General features: G+C 33.5%; 2 non-coding genes across 2 annotated transcripts; both read left to right on the top strand.

Annotated features, from left to right (window-relative positions):
* The first annotated feature begins 11,701 nt into the window (after positions 1-11,701).
* TRNAP-UGG (transfer RNA proline (anticodon UGG)) lies at positions 11,702-11,773 on the top strand. The gene has a single exon. It is a non-coding gene; the product is annotated as a tRNA-Pro (tRNA).
* Positions 11,774-12,159: 386 nt separating this feature from the next.
* Positions 12,160-12,231, top strand: TRNAP-AGG (transfer RNA proline (anticodon AGG)). The gene has a single exon. It is a non-coding gene; the product is annotated as a tRNA-Pro (tRNA).
* The last annotated feature ends 241 nt before the right edge of the window (positions 12,232-12,472 follow it).

The following is a 12,472-nucleotide window of genomic DNA, read 5'->3' as shown; positions in this document are numbered from 1 at the left end:
GCAAAGTTTAGCAGTGAATACTTTATCGCCATTACCTTTGATAACCTTTTGTGTTGTATCTCTCCAGGCACTTTTATTTTTTAATAACATCGTTGAAAAATTAGAACACGAAGATAAAACTCCGTTTTTTGTTACAAATCATATTGGTTATAAACAATCTTACTAATGTATTTATAAGATGTTGCAGCATTATAATAAAAATAGTTTTTTAGGAAATTACTTTCGTGGTTTGCTTTAGAATGTATATGTTTCATCTAAGTTATATTTTTACAGCAATAATTATAGTACTGCATTCAATGTGTGACAAAAAATCAGGAGGAATTCCCACGCCTGGAGCCGTTCTTTTGCATTAGGTGCTTTCGTCCATGCCAAAAATAGATTGATTTAGGACGATATAATCTGATTTTATTTCCCACTTAACGTATTTACATAAAAGTTAATACATCGGATCAGACCCTTGCCCTTTACATAATTAAGAGTTCATTTTATAAGTAAACAGCATCGCTGAAATTCGATCGTGTCCCGATCTACATCAGAGGGATTAAAAGGATCCGCACATGGACAGTTTTACGGTTATTTAAGCAGGATTTATATGAGTCGGACCGCCATTTAAATAGATTAGTGTTGAGCCCTACATCTAACTTATCAATACAATGTTTTTTCATTACTTTACTGCACTTACTTGTGTACAGATCATTTCTGATTTTATCCGACACTTACTTAGATAGTAATATTAATAATTTTAAAGTATATAAGTTTGTACAAAAGTTTGATTTTCGACACATGTTTTTATTGTCTTCAGTGAGATTGTTTTGATTGGGATTTGATTGGGAGGCGATTCAGTGTTCACTATGCGTATCATAACGCATTGTCGTGGACACTGGAGCGGTGAGGAAATTTTCAACTCTGTAGAACCAGTGGACATAAGGTGTTCCTCAGAGCGTTTTGACCGCCAAGGTCGCGCTGCCATTATTTTTTTTTCAAATTATTCCTTTCTCAAGAAAATTTACAGATCGTAATGACAGCGGCCACAGCGCTCGAAACGGTAGGTAGATCCACCCAGGTAGATGAAACAGACAGATGTTGGTCAAAATAAACGAAAGCTTGTAAAAAAATCATAACTTTGACTTAAAACGATATCACGAAATAAATTAATCACAAATAAAATACAATCAATTTGATAATTGAACATTAATTCACAGGAACATGTAGATGGCGCTGTTTCATTTTGAAACTCGCTAAGGTTGCTCACGCGCAGCTTAACATTAATTATGACAACTTCAAAATCAGCAACACATACTTATGGTGAGAAATAGCAGATAACATTCTGCTAATTTTTGAGGTTGCGTGCGTAACAAGTGCATCGTTATAAGCAACGAAACGATAGTAACTTACCTATAAAAAACCTACCTTAGTAAAATATATTATCCTCTCTATTTTTCGTGCTTGCGTGAATCATTTCCACATATGAATAACGAGGATATAACTAGACACAAAAACAAATATTATTATTACGTTTATATACACTTAAAACCATTACAGAAAATTCAAATCCATGTCGTCTCCTGCAAGCTTCAAAGCCATGTTACCTATGTAATGAATACACGCCATGGCTTCCAAAGATTTTGACTCGACAACATACGCAATTAATTTTAGGATCGATAATTATAATTGCGCAACTTAATTAGAAATCTTAGCCTCAGGTAACAAATTTCAATAATTAACAAGTCTGAGTAAAATACAGACAAAATTTTTAGCGAGGAAAATCTAACTATGAAAACATAGATTTTATTTGTTTGTTATTTATGCAACAGTGTAACATGGGCTTTAGATTCATCTGATCGAATTAATTTAGAGATGAACATATAAAATTTCATACAGATCTCTGATACATATTTCATACAGATCTCAGTCAAAATATCTGAGGACTGATATTTTGACCTTCAAGATTTGTATTATTTACTCCTATGAGTGCTGGTGGCAAATCGAATACTGGTTTATTTTTGTTCTGAGCCCGGACAACTGAACCACTTCAATGATTACATCAGGAGTTGCCATCTCGTCAGTCTGAGTAGCATCTGCTCTTCTGACAGCACTTATGACAGATGAGTTATTTTTGATTCAATATGCTACAGTGGTGGGTTGCCATTATTGTGGCAATGTAAACACTTATAACCAGCTAGTGCTATGACATGCTTAAGATTGAAAGTAATGAGCGGCTTTAAATTGAACTCAAAAATTACTAAGTGCGTTACACCAGTTAACTTTGACGTTAATTTTAACCTGCGTAGACCAACGTAATGCTATTTTATCTGATCAGCAGCATCAGCGCGCAGGTTAAAGTTATCGTCAAAGTGGAGTTTAACCTGCGCACCGCTGCCGTAGTTTAAGATTCCAAAATCCGGTACTCCGGCAACTCCCTCTACTTAAAAGAGATTCTGTAACTTAATTTACTAAGTTGAATTAATTATTTTACTATAAATATATTTCTGTGATAAACCGGAATATTTCAATTAACGCCTTTCGGAGGCAGGCAGCTGAAATGAATGCATAATAATGATGTCCATTAATAACACAATCACACACACATAATAAATCACAAAATATGTGAGTTCTATCTACACAATTTATATCGCACATAAACGCTGATTGACCTCTAAGCGTCCAATGCAAAGACGACTTTGCGTTGGATGTATGGTATGCATTGTACTCGTATGCTTCTTATCCTATCAAATATAACCTGCTCAATCGACTTGAATAAAATCGACGAATTCCTTATGAAATTTTATTTTGACATTCCAATGTAAACTTCAAACGCAATGACAAATAACTTAAAAAAACTACAATTACGAACTAAATAAATTGAACAAATAATAAAGACTTCATAGATTATGAGATCCATAGTCTCATTATATTTATTATAACATGGTGGGTGGGTTTTTTTAGCGTTATCTGTACCCTTATGTAGTCCTACCAGTTGACCCTTAGTCCGATCTTGGCGTTAACTAAAACCTGCGCCCTGTGTTTAGATAAAATGTCACACTTTTCATTTTTCTGCACAGGTCAAAATTAACTGATGCAACAACAAAAATAATTCAAATACATATTTTTTATATTGGAGTTTCAATATGGTTGATCGAACAAGTTTCTGCTATGCAATTCTATACTTTTACTATACTAAATATTTGAAACAAAAAATCTGTGAGAAAAATAAATACAAAAAGTACTAGTCAGTTGGAGATGTTGAAGCGAGTAATACCCGTCGCTGAGTCAGCATCTCCGAGCCAGCCGGGAAAGTGTTCGTCATCGGAAAATATCGAACGACTCCTGCTGACTCGATTCTATTGAATCGATGAATTGAACACGTGCCCTCTCAGCTTCTCACAGGCATGTTGGTTACTCGAATTTATCGTTTAAGTTCTCATAATATCGGCAGTTCCGCACGTTCTAGTGCCTCTTACGATTGTCTGTAGCTGTTCGATTTATATTTATACTTTAAATTTTAAATTTTTTATTTATATTTAATATCTATGGTTAAAATAGCCTCGGCCATTCTTGACGCAAAAAGGGGCAGAGGACGACCGCCAGCGACGTGTATGACGGCCGTCACCAAAGATTTGCGATTGAGATCGAACGGGCTCGACTGGACACGCAGACAACTCGCCGACCTCAAATAAAGGGATAAGGCACGGAAGATCTATGGTTAAAATACTGGTGTAGTATAGGTAGGTAGGTATATCAATGAGGGTATTTAATTTAGTTCAAGGCCACGATCTAAGTTTGAAGTATGGTCATATCGAGTTGTATATTTCATTATCATTGAAGCTTCGTTGAAGCCATTGAAATAACACATCAATTTGGAAAAAAACATTTTCTGTCAACTGCAGCAAACAAAAACGAATTCATATTTAGATACATGTCGATTACACAATGAATAGTTTTCTATTTTTAAGTGATTTGTTAGCTTTCTGATTAAAACGTGTCATTATAACAATAATAGCACCGATTTACATAAAAAATATGCTTGATTGTTTATCACTTGATACGGTACACAGTTCAATATAAAAGTAGATCATCAAGGAACATATATATTTTGGTAATAAAATTACCAAAATATATATGTTCCTTCGAAAGCAATATTAAAGCAAGCTTGAGTTGCTATAATAATAATCGCCTCCTCAGGGCGGGGTATTTTAATGATTGCAAATGTAAGCAGAGGAAACAAGGAAAATCGTTGCAAAAATTGTGGAAAGCAGGCCGAGTTTCAGGCAATTATCTGTGTCTACGCCATAATTACTGGACCCGGGGGGTTACAGCCAGATAAGCGGCTCAGCCAGCATTTACATAAAGCAGTCTGACATAATTAGCTTCATGACCCGTTGTTACAAAGAATATATTTAACTTGCGCCGAATCATTGTTTGGTTTCAGTGAATTTTGTAAAGATTAGACATAATGAAGAATAATTAGTGTATTATTACAATAGTTTTAGTATAAGTGTAACAGAACTTTGAATACTCATACAGGTATGACTGATATGACGTGAGAAATGGAGGAGAAAAAACAGAAAAGCTCCGATACTCTGGATGTAGGCACGGTCCGATGAACTTCCATGGAGACTTTATACTTCTTATTTGCTCCAGCTAAGTCTTTCATCTCAACATTAATATCAACTTATTTGAAATCCAACGATTCCCGAGGATTCCATTCATTATCGTAATTCTTTTTTTTGGATTGATGCTATCTCCCAGTCGCAAACAAAATTAATTTCAAAGAAACATTTCTACTTCCGCTTGTATATTCGAAAGTTATGAGAATTTCGGGTTCCTTAAAGTTATCTATATTTTAGCTTTACAAATTTCTAAGGTTTCCGATTTCAGTCAAGAATAAGAATTAAGTACCTATTTATTAAAATAAAAAGTATTGTTTCATTAAAGTCATCCTCAGTCAGTCATTATGTTGACATTAACGAAATAAAATTGCTTTTCAGTTACCATGAATAGATAGTTAATAAGATTTTAATGTCATGCAAATTTAATTAAGTTAATTAAATTCTTAATTATCATTGCGTAAAAAGGTCCAAGCTACATAGATACTTGGTGAAGTAAAAGTATATCTAAAAACGTAAATTGTTAAGTTCTAGTTAATATTAAAATATCCCTATCCTGAAAAGAGCCGACTGGAAGAAGTGGCGTAAAGTAGGAAAGAGTGGAAAATTTTAGTACGGCGTTATGGTTGTAGAGCGAGCGAACAAAATAACAGTAACTAATAAATTTTAAGTTTTCATATATAAATCAGAGCTCAGAATTTATGATTAGGTTATGGAAGTAAGATGAACGACGAGTTTTGATTTCTCCGAGCGAATCCAGGGGTGGGTTGTTAGATTAATTAAATAATAAATATGCCCGGATAAACCAAAGAACGAGTAAACTCGACGAGGAATAAATTGGAGCAGCGGCGAGCTGACGAGCGTCCCCAAGAGGATACTCGGCCGACTGAGCTGGTTATCTACCTTTGGAATAAAACTTCATTACCTATATAATTATTTTGCTTTTATTGGCTCACTGTAATAAATTGCTTTAATTAATTATAACGTGATTTGTTAATTCTATGCCTCGCCGGGTAAATACAACCCCAGACTTGGAATGAGCCTGGTGTGTGTAGGAACATACACAATAATATGATACATTACTATTATAAACAATAAAGTTATTTCCTATATTAATAACCTACCTACATCTTACACCAATAGATTGGCTACACAAGCCACATGTGAGCACACCAGTGTGTACATAATTGACATCATCATAATATTTTCTTAGACCTTATTTAAATAAAATTATACTCACTGGCAAAATATAGTTTATATGAAACGGTATCAATTTCGGGACTTAACTTTTAAAGTGGGGTAAATAAATATTCACATTGCCTTCCCTCTTATTCACAAATTAAAAAGATAACAGGTATGCGACATAAGATGAGTATAATATAAAAGTATCTTATAAATGATAGTAGAACACGATATTTTCTCAAAGCCAGTTGAAGAGATAAAAACTAAATAAGTAGAAGCAAGAACAAAAATATTTGACAACAATAATGGACTCTGGCATAAAAAATATATAATATCTTAGCATATCCTTTATAAGATAGTATGCGTATAATGATGGATCTCTGACCTACTAGATTTTCATAAATATTTGACATTAGGTAGTGATATAGTTAGCTGTTAACGCTAGACGCTATATAATATGACGATGCTGCTTTCTAGCAGCACGTATTTCTATACGTGGAGAATAAAATAAACCATAAAATATAAAATGACAAACACAACTGCAAATACTTTAATACCCTTATGCCAGTTATATAATACCAAAGTTCGGCAAACTGTTACCCGACAGCAAACAGTTTCGACGTACCTGCATTATTAGATTTTCCTTTGTGGTACTACTACGCAATTAACGAACATTACGTAGCTTGCGTCATAATAAGTTTGGAGTTAGTAAAAAGGTATAGGACAAGGTGCCTCTCTGTCCTGTATTTATTTTGCGAAAATTTTAGTCGCGCGTTTCTTCGCGCCCTATATCTCCCTGGGTCCGTTTTTCTCCGTCCGGAAATGAGATTTCCTGACTGATATAATGGCTTGCCGTGGATTACATCATGCGAGTTTTGCATTTAGAAAATACGCCTCAGTTATTCAGAAATTCGAATCGTCGTCGTTGCTTATAAATTGCTATTTCGGTAATGTAGGCGTGAAGTTATTTTCGGGTTCGTGATGACTGTGTTAGGTATATTATATCAATATGAATTATTTTACCGATATCTAATCTTACCGATATCTGGTCCTATTGTATTCGGATGTATTTGAGGAATGTTATTTTGGTAGTTTTATTCCGGTTAACGCACATCATTTTGGTCCTTAAAGCGGGATTTTTTGAAATACATAGGTACTACCTGTGTTTTGTATTATTTACGATCGAATCTGCGAATATTTGTAAAATATAACTAATTTCAAATACCGTCATTATTATTAACACTTATTAGGGGTGTTTTTCAGTAGCTAATGAAATAGAAATAATTATTGAAACTATAATTCAGTTCTGATCTAGAGGAAATCGCATAAATATTGCTGGTGGCAATAAATAACGTAGTGGCACTCCAGCGAATCCGGTCGGAAAGTGGAATCCGAATCGATCCGGATCCGGATCATTTGCTGTTTACCCGCCGCAATGCAAACCGGTTTATTTTAAAAGTGGAGTAACACTGCAATTTATTGCTTATGAATACTGAGCGAGAAATGCAGCCCTTTAAATGTTTACTGAAGAGTTGTTGGCTAATGGTCTGTTTCCGATTTTTATTCTTATAACGAATGCTATGAAATGGTTCAATGGTTAAATGCTTACCTGAGATTGAAAGGTTCCAAGCCAGAAAACTACCCGTGCCATATGAGTTTGTACTGAGATTAATATATAAGTCTATGGTTTGTATGTACTTATATCCTCCTAAGTTGAATAAAAAATTATGAATGACAATTTGAAAGACACAATACGTAGGTATATAACACACACAATACGTAAAGGGATACGGTCTGTTTTTTTTATGGTGAAGTGGACAAACGAGCATGCCAATCGCCTGATGGTAAGCAGATACTCGACCAACGTTTATTGCACAAATTATCTTAATATTAATAAAGATCTTCCATTCTCACATGACTTGTTAAATCATACTTTTGGAGGGAAATGACATCATGCGCCGACTCCATTTAAAGTGTGATATGGTAAGTACAATTTACTAGTAAGTAATTGAAAAGGACAATTTACAAAAATAGTTCAGAATTCCTAAAATGCCCAAGAGACAGGAAGACTGTAATATAAGCGAGTCTAATAAATTATGATACAGAGGTCGGGCAAAGGTACACCAAATCCTTAAAGCCCTTCGGACCCATGCAATAATCTTCATATTTATGCCTTAGTAAAGGAAATGGAAGTGATTCATCCGGTGAAGGGATAGTAGGTTCAGAAGTTATAAAAGCAACCTTTCAAATTCTTAAGAAGAAAATTAAAATGTTGTACTAAAAGGTAATAATAATTTTATGGAATGGTATAATAAATATTAAATTACTATGGTTGCATTGTCATGAAATGAATTAGCAAGTTTATTTTAGAGACTGGTTGGTTTTCATAAAATTGCTGAGCGTAGTGCATTTATTAATTTATTTTTAAAACTGAAGCAATAGCTGAAAGTTTCAATCCTGGCGGACCTTTGGTCCATTTGGAGCGGAGAGGCCGCGCTGCTCGGGTGCCTACTTCACTATTAAATTGTGGTTGGAATATTTGAGTTCGCAAGGTTTTATAGTACTGGTTTCGAATATATAGGATTGCTTTCACTTGTTTCTGCTGAATTGTAAAGTTTTTCGAATGAACATTCTTGTATTTGGGTTCAGAGAATGCGACATATCAAATTTGATTACAATAATTCCCATCAAATGAATTACATATTGATGTTTTTGTTAGAAAAAAATTGAATGCACACATTGTACATAATAAAACACAAAATAGTAGTCAAATAATATTTCAATTAGGGCTCACAGATAATATGATAATATCATTAATTTAAGTTTATTTTTAAGAGGATTTAATAAATGATACATGGACTGTTTGTCTGAAATAAACAATTTTTTTTATTTTATAATATATTTATAATATAGACCAATCCTAAAGCATATAAACTGTATATGTATTAAGATATATTTTTGTGAATTATAATCAATCATTGCAGTTGCAATACATAACATAACTTACAAAAATAAATGTATACCCAGAAACCAATTAAAAGTTTTGATCGAATCTTCGTGTTTCCGTCAACACGATTTGAATTTCTTGAGTTGAACGAAGCATCGGTGTCATCGCCTAAAATATGATTTGAAATAATTACCCGTCATTATGACTTTTCTTTACCAACTTTTTATTTAATAAAAACTTTTTAGGGTTCAGTTTTTAAGTAGGCTAAGGATTGTAATTAAAAGTTTTAATTCAGTCACTTGTAAGCGCACGCGCCTAATCCTATTTGAGTACGTTCTTTCGTTAAATGAGACAAAAAACACTAGAGTTTTTTCTGTGATTACCTTGAAAGTGTTAACTAAAACTCAGAAACGTGTAATGTTTTTATAAGAAAAAAAATACTAAAAAATATTAATAGATATAGGTACTATATAAGTTGAGTTGATTGCTTTTGGAAGAGCTCCAGAAAATATACTGTTATTTATTAAAGAATCCTTGCTGCAATTGCAAAGAATAAAAAATTAATGATGGCGGAATTTTAACGACCAGTTAAGCATTTATTCAAATAACTTCACTTCGAAACTCAATAAAAAGACGACTCATCATGGAATTGAGATTTTTACGCGGACAATTAAAGGAATAAAATTATATGGCGCGGACCTATAAAAGTACCTACGGATGATGGACTACTGTTTATAAAATCATATAATATTTCGTAGTTAGCCTGTTTTATTTTTAAATACTTACCTGCTTACTAGTTTTACCTTTCGGTTCTGCGGAATTGTAAAGCGTTATAGGGTAATAATATAATATTGGTATAATATTAATATCATGTCTAGAGCTGCAACAGGCTTCAACCTAGATAAGTATACATATATGTAAGTTCATTTCAAACTCATATTTACACGGTCAATGGAATTTTTTTTTCCAAAAAATATATTTTTCGGAAAAAAGCAAAGCATTTTCGTTGGATTCTTTCTCCATAATCATAAGAATCAATAGTTGAAGGCATTCATTGTTACATAAACAGCGAAACAAGCAAGACAACCGAGTTAAAGTAATTCAGTATCTATTGCAATGATATTAAGGCTTGGTAAGATAAGTTTTTATTATATTGTCTGTTCCACCATTAGACGATGACTCTGTAACAGATGGCGTGAGTAATGACTACTCCATTTTAACGTTTGATAGTCCTATTAGCGGCTTGTGACAACAATAAATTTGGCTGTTTTTGCCTTAGGGCGGAAAATGCGTAATGGCCAAGATTTTCAGATGATTTATAGCGGAGTAACAAAGTAATGGACACTTTTCCTGGGGTGTCGCGTATTTCATAAATGTCATGATGTATTACGGCATTGTTTTATTTCATAAACATAATAATAAAGAGATTCCGAAAGAGTATGATGTCTAAAGAATAACTAGCTACGACACCACACGTAGTAAGATTTGTAAGTAAAACTATGATTATTCAAAATATATATGAATAATTCCCCTCCGGACTCCTAGATATTAAATTATAACCGAATACCGAAGTTAGGGACGTCTCGCATCAGAAATACTTTAAATAATTTACATAACTAATACCCTTGATAGGCACTCCTCCATAATCACTGAAGTATGTGAGATAAGATTTTCAGGAATTTTGAATTCTAGTGAAATTCTATGGATTTTAACCGAAAACACTCGATATACATAATTATTATTTATGCACTAAACTAATCTAAAGTGAACTAACAGATCTTCCATGAATAAAACAAGAAGTAAGTAACAGTACAGCTTTTTCAAGGAGGTTCTGTATAACCTTGAATTAATAAATTTTATTGCCGTGTGTCCCCATGTTATTGTCCATATACTTCTAAAGGTTGATTCCTGACTACATACGTCTCGGAGATTTGTTGTGGTTGGACGCTGCGGTATAAATCGGGCCGCGATACATTTATTACCGGCTCTGGCGGGAATGCCCGCTATCTTACAGAGTTTACGAGTGCTCGATATTCTCAAATCACTCAATAAAAATATACATGGCGAAAAACATTTATTGCGTTCACTGAAGTATGCCGACAGGCGTACAGGTAGCAGGTAGTTTTCTTTATTTACGCATCCGATATGATTTAAGTATTATATTAAATCAATGAAAATTTTAGTCGATAGTGTTATTATTTCGATACAGTCTTCGTAAGGGCTAAGAAATTCCAGTATTCATTCAGAAATTTAGATTACAAAAATGTTATCAGGTAATATTAAGGTTAATTAATTTTTAAAATTAAAAACTGTAACTTTAATAGGAATCTGATTTAATAATAAAAACATTGCGATCCCATAGAGTAATGCATATATTTGAGACATATATTGTTGCAGTTTTTTTAATGTAAGAAAAACTTGTTTTTAGAATAACCTCCGCAATGGAAGTTTTATTGGCAACGTCGACGTTTGACGGCGCGGCGCGGTACTGGATTAAGTTATCAGAAATTTAAAATTTTCCGTAGTTCAATGTATAAAAATTTTCTACCGCTACGCGAGAATGAGTCAAATTTTGTAAAGGAAAAGTAGGTAGTTTATTTTTTATGAAAAGCGTTTTATGGTTATACGACTATATAAAACATTCAAAAGTTCGTTATCACTAAGAGATAAGTAGGTACATTTCTAAGTCTTGCTGTATATATAATTTTTTTGCACTCGTGTGATTCAAGCAACTGTATGCAAAACTTGGCTATGACATGGTATATTGCTAATTTATATAATAGATTGATAAACGTCAGATAACTACATTATTGAAATAGTGACGCGCCATATTTAGGATTTTAACGCTTCAAATCGACTACAACTATCATAATCACTAGCTTATCCAATCGATTTCACAGTTCTCTTGCAACTGCAAGTGCATAAAATTTTATGCGGATGCAACGTTTCGACGTTTCCGGCAGGCGGCTCGTTGGTCTAGGGGTATGATTCTCGCTTTGGGTGCGAGAGGTCCCGGGTTCAAATCCCGGACGAGCCCAAAATTTTTAAAACCAATATTTTTGTTTTATGAAAACATCGTTTTAAAAGTCGTACTATTCAAGTATTCAATGTTTCTATTTGAGGCTGAGGCTTCTATTTTATGAGAAACTATTCCGAATTTAATCAGACAGTAATTACGCACAGCTTTTGGACAGGTTTAGTAGTCCATCATATTTTCGATTCCGACAATATACAAACTCAATTTTTTATTTAATATTTAATGATATTTCACTTTACGTCACGTCACTTAACTAGTTCATTGCACAATTTGGTGACGTCTATGGTACACTTGGTATGAGGTAGGTGGGGATTGAGACAAACTACTTTCACTTCGTCATCAACTTATACGTGTTATAAATTATTTTTTTAACTGGTGCATCAGTTGGCTCGTTGGTCTAGGGGTATGATTTTCGCTTAGGGTGCGAGAGGTCCCGGGTTCAAATCCCGGACGAGCCCGATTTCTTTTTAGTGCTAATTGTTAATGTGTTATTTTATTATTGGATGTCTTGGAAGCTTGGAAGTCTTGGTAGTTTATTTACATACGTATATATATTATAAATTATAGTACCATTGAGTTAGTATCCCATAACATAAGTCTCGAACTTACTTTGGGTAAACTCAATCTGTGTGATTTGTCCCCATATACATTATATTTATGATATAATATTATATATAATAATTCTAGATAGATATAATA

This window comes from Plodia interpunctella, chromosome 1 (genome assembly GCF_027563975.2).
Source record: "Plodia interpunctella isolate USDA-ARS_2022_Savannah chromosome 1, ilPloInte3.2, whole genome shotgun sequence".
In the NCBI taxonomy this organism is placed as follows: domain Eukaryota; kingdom Metazoa; phylum Arthropoda; class Insecta; order Lepidoptera; family Pyralidae; genus Plodia; species Plodia interpunctella.
Note: the sequence above shows the minus strand (reverse complement) of the source record. Positions and strands in the feature narration are given on the sequence as shown.